Below are 7,118 nucleotides of genomic sequence, written 5' to 3' on the forward strand. Positions count from 1 at the left end.
CCAATTTTGGAGCTGTTCTCCTGGTCTGATCATTCGGATGAAATTGGATGTACCCTCCATGCTAGATGTCATGGATACATGCTCATATCCGCCTGTGACAAAAGTTTGCGCGATCGGAGGGAATCGTTGCTCTTCCTTTGCAGCCTTCTTTGTTGGTTGGTATCCTAACCCTAGACGATCCTTCTTCTCTTGAATTTCTGGAACTTTGCCCCAACCTTCCATTTTCAGGTCTTGCAGGTCTCTCCAGGATGTCACCGCCCTTCGTATCTTCTCTACCGGTAGTGTGACAGCAGTTGCTATCTCTAGTGCTTGGAATGAGGTTTCCAACGCCCCTTCTCCAGCCTCGATGTATCGGTATGAGTCCAGATTGCTAATAAATATATCCTCCTCCCCATTGACGGTCACGATAGAGTTTCCATCCACAAATTTTACTTTCTGATGCTGAGTAGAGGTAACTGCCCCAGCAGCATGAATCTAGGGACGTCCCAATAAGCAGGTATAAGCAGGTTCAATCTCCATTACTTGGAAATTAATGCAGAATGTATGGGGACCAACTACCACAGGGAGGTCAACCTCTCCAAACACCGGACTTTAAGACCCATCGAAGGCTTTGACCACCAGACGACTTGGTCTAACTACCAGACCCTCCAAGCCTATCTTGTCGAGAGTGGCCTTTGGCATCACGTTTAATGATGACCCTGTGTCGATCAGAACTCTAGATAGATGAGCTTTCCCACATTGTATGGAGATATGCAGGGCTTTGTTATGCTCTTTCCCTTGTGAGGGTAGCTCATGCTCACTAAAACTTAAACATGCTCCAGCAGTGAGATTAGCCACCATCCCATCAAATTGATTCACAGTGATGTCTTTAGTTACGTGGGCGGCGTTCAGGATTTTCATTAAGGCGTCTCGATGTTTTTCTGAATGTACTAACAGCGAGAGGAGTGATATTTTGGACGGAGTTTGGTGCAATTGGTCCACCACTCTATAATCACTTTTCTTGATCAACGCCAAAAACTCTTCAGCATCTTTGTTAGCAGTCTCTTTGTCCTTGGATGTGCCTTCTTCAGTCGGGACCACAGTAGTTTGATTACTTTCTTGTGCTAAGTTCTCATTTGGTTTCGCAGTATTGAATATGCGACCACTACGAGTCATGCCCCCAGGCCCAACGATGTTTGTCACATACGTATTAGTACTAGAATCATATTCCCAAGGGACCGCTTTCATTTTGTCCACCGGATATGGATCTCTGACTGGGATGATCCTAGTGTGTACTTGTGTGGGTATCAGCAATGGTGCTTTAGCGCAGGGGATGATTAATGTCTTCCTTGCCCCTGGACTAGGTATTATTAATGGCTCATTTGTCGCTACCGCGAAAAATGGAATCAGAGTCGCCACCAATATATTTATCCCATAAGGGAAAGGAATACCAGGAAACCTAACTCAGAATAAGAACAAGGTCTTTCGACCAGAGAATAGGGTACGGGAGTCGATTACGCGAGGGGAAGGTGTTAGCACCCCTCACGCCCATCGTACTCGATGGTATCCACCTATGTTTGTTTCTATCTAAAGGGTGTATCTATGTCTAAACCTAAATGCGAATGAATGCAAAAGAAACACGGGGAAAAGAAGGAATTATTTACAAGTGTGCTCGCTTAGGCCCTGCGACCCAATGCCTACGTATCCTTTTTCAGGAATCAGAGCTACCGTAGTTCGGCTCCATAATTTCCATTTGTTTTGTGTTTTTTAGTTGAACAGAGGTTGAGGTCGCAATCCACGATGCTCGACCTTTGGAGACTTATACGCCTAGTTTGGAATGGACTCAACATGTTCTTAAGCGCCTAACAAGGCAAAAGAATGAACTTTGGTTTGTGTTTTTTATGTAACTACATGATGAACAAAACCCAATACAAGGTTTCGCACCACTTCGTCACTTTGTTTTAATTCGAGCCTTTATTAAGTGTTTTAAGTATTTTTGGTTGAGTGTTTTTTAAGGGAATTTACTTTGCGATTAGAATCACATAACATGTATAATGATCGAGAAGCAGATTAGGGAATGAATCCCACTCACTTCTATCCCATTATATAATGTTCAAGAAACAGATTAGGGAATGAATCCCACTCATTTCTATCCCATTAATTAATGTTTGAGAAACAGATTAGGGAATGAATCCCACTCATTTCTCTCCCATTAAATAGTGACCGAGAAACAGATTAGGGAATTAATCCCACTCATTTCTATGCCACTAAGTGATTGAGAAACAGATTAGGGAATGAATCCCACTCATTTCCCTATCACTTTCTTAATGTGATTCACATCTTTATTTATTAGTGTTTTAATGTTGAAAAAGAAAAAGAATGAACAAAGGGGAACTACCCTATTCTCTAATCTAAGTTATTCTATTCTACAAGTGGCCCTAAGGTCAAGGATAAGGGATCTCTACCTATGTTATCATGCATAGATTACAACCTAAGTTGTTCTATGTGACTAATCTTAATGAAGATTGAAGTCACCGCCCTAAGGGAACATGGTAAGCATATGGTAAGAGATAAGAAAAGCAACAAGCAAGGTAGGTAACTTAATGAAGTCCCTAACCAAGTCTACTCCTAAGAGAGACTACACATAATGAATCCCAAGAGAAAACAATCCACAAAAGGTGAAGGAAGAACAAACAAGTGTCGCCTCTTAAACTAACAACAATCAAAGTGTAAAAGAAGAGGCAAAGCATGAGAAAGAGGGAAGAAAGCCCTAGGGCAGTAGCAGATCAAGGAAATTAGTGTCCTAAATCAAACACAAAAGCATCATGGCAACACACGAAAATATTCACAAGAAGTTACCAAAGTATCGCATGAATCGTCACTTAACAATTAGCGAACAAACATCAATTAATCAAAACAAAAAGCAAATGAACACATGGCCTAAGCTTGAGGTCAGTAGAATTACATGGCATTTATAGGTCTAAGACCTTATACCAATCTATGTTAGTCAATTAGCTTGAAACAACACAAAGTTCTAACAAAAACTAGACAAAACTAGGTCAAAACTAGTTAGTAGAATTCACATTAGGAGTGAAGTTAGAAAGATGTAATCACATGATATAAGTCAGTAGTTAATAACCTCTAAGAGGTGTCTAAACAACCATAAAATCATGTCAAGAAGTCTCATACAAAATTATAGGTCGTTTGGACAAGTTTTGATACAATCGTTAGCCAAAAGCACATTATTTACATGTAAGAAAGGAAAATTCGAGTAAAAAGGGAAGACACGATTTAAGAATCTAATTCCAGGTCTTAGGACCTCTAAAAATCCTTAATTATATGTGCAAAAAGGATCTAAGGCTATTGCATAAATGCAAAGCAAATTATAGGTCAAATTCACATGGTTATCCGTTTAGGAACGCACATTAATCGGGTATAGAAAACCTAATGAAAACCTAACCAAAACATGGAATTGGACTTTTATATTTTACACACATTATGACATATGAGCCTACTGAAACTACACAAAAATTGGTAATTAGATTCTACTCCTAAGACATTTAACCAAATTATTTTGTAAAACATACTAAACATAAAAGTAAAACGAACACATGTGAGGAAAAGATTTACTAAAAATAGAAAAACAATTTGTAAAAATCAACCAAAAATACTAAAAATATCTACACACATATATCTGTCTAAAACCTATTTTTATTTATTTTTTGTTTGAATTAAAACTGGTTTATGAATCAAAAGTTAGAAAAGAAACAAAGTTGAAATAAGACTAAAATCTGTCTAAGAGCCAGGGGTGCCAAAGTAAAAACATTTAAACTGAGTTTTCTTGCTAATAGCGTTTGGGCCAGAAACTAAGGGTGGAAATAGAAAAAAAATGCTAGACCCGTGGATCAAAAAGCCCAGCTCGTTACTACCTATCACCTATTCTATTTTTATTATTCTCTTTTAAACATTCAAAAAAGATTTTATTTCATTTTTCTTTTCTACAAACAGCCTGCAATTATTATGTTTCCATTTATACACACTCAGCATTGTAACTATTTCTATTTTAATTCAAATTCTCGTCAGCATGCACATTACTATCATTAATCCATTTTTGTATACAATCAGCATGGTTCTATTTATTTAATTCCAATGTGATCATACACTGTAGCACGTATACTTATTAATATTCCATTTGCTTAACAGTACGTGATGTTACTTTATTACATACAGCATATTAAATCAGCATGTGACATATAATAGAACACATAGACATGATATCAATGGGTCAGCAAAGAGTTAAGTCACTACGTGACAAAAAAATGAACACCAGCCAATTAGAGAGCAACACATAGCAAGACCATTATTCAAACTATCAGCCAGATTAAGACAAAGAAAAACGCTACGTTGGATGCATGCCAATAACATGAAGCCACGTATACCTATCATGAACAACAAACAGTCGCCGGAGCTAGTCTCCTCCGGTCATCTTCTCCGGCACCCCTCCCCGCCGGAAAATGTCCATTCGCGTAGAAATAATAAAAGAGACCACCTTCCGACTCAGAATTTCGAGCTGATCACGAATATGGCCTCAGATTTTCCTAACTCTTCCTCTAAGTTCTTAACCGAAGCACACTCAGAAACCCTAACATCTATTACCTCCATGAAAACACAAAATTATCACACTAAAATACTCCTCGTGCCAAGTAGAAATCATATACGCAGCCAACACATTCAAACAGCAAGATTTTCGTTCTAAGAATCATACAAAATGCAACAAACATTCGAAAACATGGTGGTTCTATTTTTCCTAACCCATATCCCTGATGACGGGAGTTCCAGACCTATCACATGCTTCTAATGCGAGTGAAACGAAAACTCACCTGAAGCGAATATCGAATAAATCTTCGGAAAACTTCAATCTCCTATGCTTTGAATCTTGGCGTGGATGATGAAAGACCGTGTACGAATCTTTGCACTGTTGAGAAATAAACTCAGCTCTTGAAGCTTGGTAGAACGTTATGTGTTTCCTCAAGACTCCATAGCAGTGGTGATTCAATGAGATGACGACACTCGGAGCTTGTTGGTAGAGATTGAAGAAGATGCTATGATGATTGATGAAGTACCGTAGCGGGAAGAAGATGAAGATTTTGTTATCTGGGTGATGGAGGTGGTTGAATGAAAATGGGGATTCGGTTTCAGGTTTGTTACAAAGTGTAACAAACTTTCTCCTTGTAAAGAGAGAGTGAAGAGAGAAAGAGAGCAATGAGAGTGTGGAAGAGAGGAGAGAATCAGAAAAAATGGGAAAAAATGAACCGTGCCCCTTTAGTTGTGAAGGGTTGAGCTATTTATATGATGAGTTCATGGAATCTTATGGTGGAGTGCAGTGTAGCTGATCATTTTCTCTTCTTTGAACTTAGTGAACAAGTTGTGATATTTGTAGTAAGCTTTTGGTGAGCTTTTTGTATGCAGCAACATGCGTGGCTTTAATGGGCAACACTGATGGTGTGAAATACTACAAATGCTAACTTGCATTCTTGTGCAAATTAAACACTTGGGACACTCACTTTGTTGGCTTCATACCCCACTCTATGTTTGATGGATGGTCACAAAACTAGTACCATATGAAAGAAGGAACGGAGTAGAAGAGATTGACATTGGATTTGAGTCAAGTAGATCCTCATGCTTCCTTATAATTGGCCTTGAAAATGGCGCGCTACCTGTTCGATCAATTGCTTCAAGCATGGCCTACATTCTGGCCCACATCTTGGCCACACATACTTCGGCGAGGTCATGACTTTAAGGCAAATATAATAATCACAAATAATATTTCATATTTAATCAAATAAACACAAAAAACAAAAAAAAAACAAATATAATAATCACAAATAATATTTCATATTTAATCACATAAACACAAAAGCCCTAGGTTCATAGGTTCGACGTAGCGGCTTTTAGGGAGCCTACCCTTTCCATTGGTATGTCCTAGACACGGGTCTCATGGGGTCGTTCGTAGCCTCCGAGACTTTTTGTCTCTTTAGATTTTAGAGCAACTCATTTTATCCAATGAGGATCGAATTTTTGGGGTAGGTTCTCGGAGAGATCAGCTGACTATCCAGTCCTGCCCTCAACAAAGTCAAGCCTCGTTTTGGACATTTCTGAATATTCAACCCACTCCAAATGGAGTTATCAATGAGACTCGTAGGCGATTCAAGTCCCCCCTGATCTCAAGGATAACTCCCACACTTAGGTTTTAACACAACATAATATATACCCAGCAGTGCATATAATATAACAATTATGCAATTAAATACAAACATCAAAGCAAATAAAATATTTTTAGAAACAATAAAACAAATAAAAAATGAAAAAAACAAACAATAAAAAAAACCAAACGCAAACACTAAAAATGGCAAATTAGCCAAACCCTAACACTTTGCCAAACCTAAACCCTGCCAAAACCTAAAACCTATAGGAGCATAGTATTCACCATTTTTAGTTGTCCCCAGCAGAGTCGCCAGCTGTATCAACCTGCCCTAAAAATTAAAGATTAGAGTCGCCACCTATTCTACCAAGGCGAATAGGAAACCTACGCAGTTAAGAGATTAGGTTAAGATACTATATTCAGGTCGAGGGAAGGTGTTAGGCACCCTCAACCCTTTCCTAAGGTTGGCATTATAAAGCTAAGGTTTATGGCTAACATAAAGAAAGATGACAGACAGTTAACAGGGTTAAGGCAAATAATTAACATAATTAAAGGTTTGCAATTCAAAGAAATAAAATCGGGACAAAATGAGATTTATGGGGGAGGGGACTCGCCTTGTTGCCAAGTGCCTACGTACCTCCTTATGGAGGATCAGAGTCAACGTAGTTCGGGGAAAGGCTGTACGCCATAAGATTTGAATTTGATCTGAGATGGTTGAAAGTTTGCTTCAAGGCTTTTGAAATAGCCTATGATAAGTTAGGAATTTGAAAAGGTTTGTTTTGGAAGTGTTTTAGGCTTAGGGCGTACAACCCTGATTTTAATTTGTACTATTAATCGTAATAATCGATTGATTCAATTACCATAGTTAACAGATTAATAGTTGTATCATTACCAATTTTAATCGTTTGATTCAATTATCACTAATAATGAATTATAG

This window comes from Vicia villosa, linkage group LG3, assembly GCF_029867415.1.
Source record: "Vicia villosa cultivar HV-30 ecotype Madison, WI linkage group LG3, Vvil1.0, whole genome shotgun sequence".
Classification (NCBI taxonomy): domain Eukaryota; kingdom Viridiplantae; phylum Streptophyta; class Magnoliopsida; order Fabales; family Fabaceae; genus Vicia; species Vicia villosa.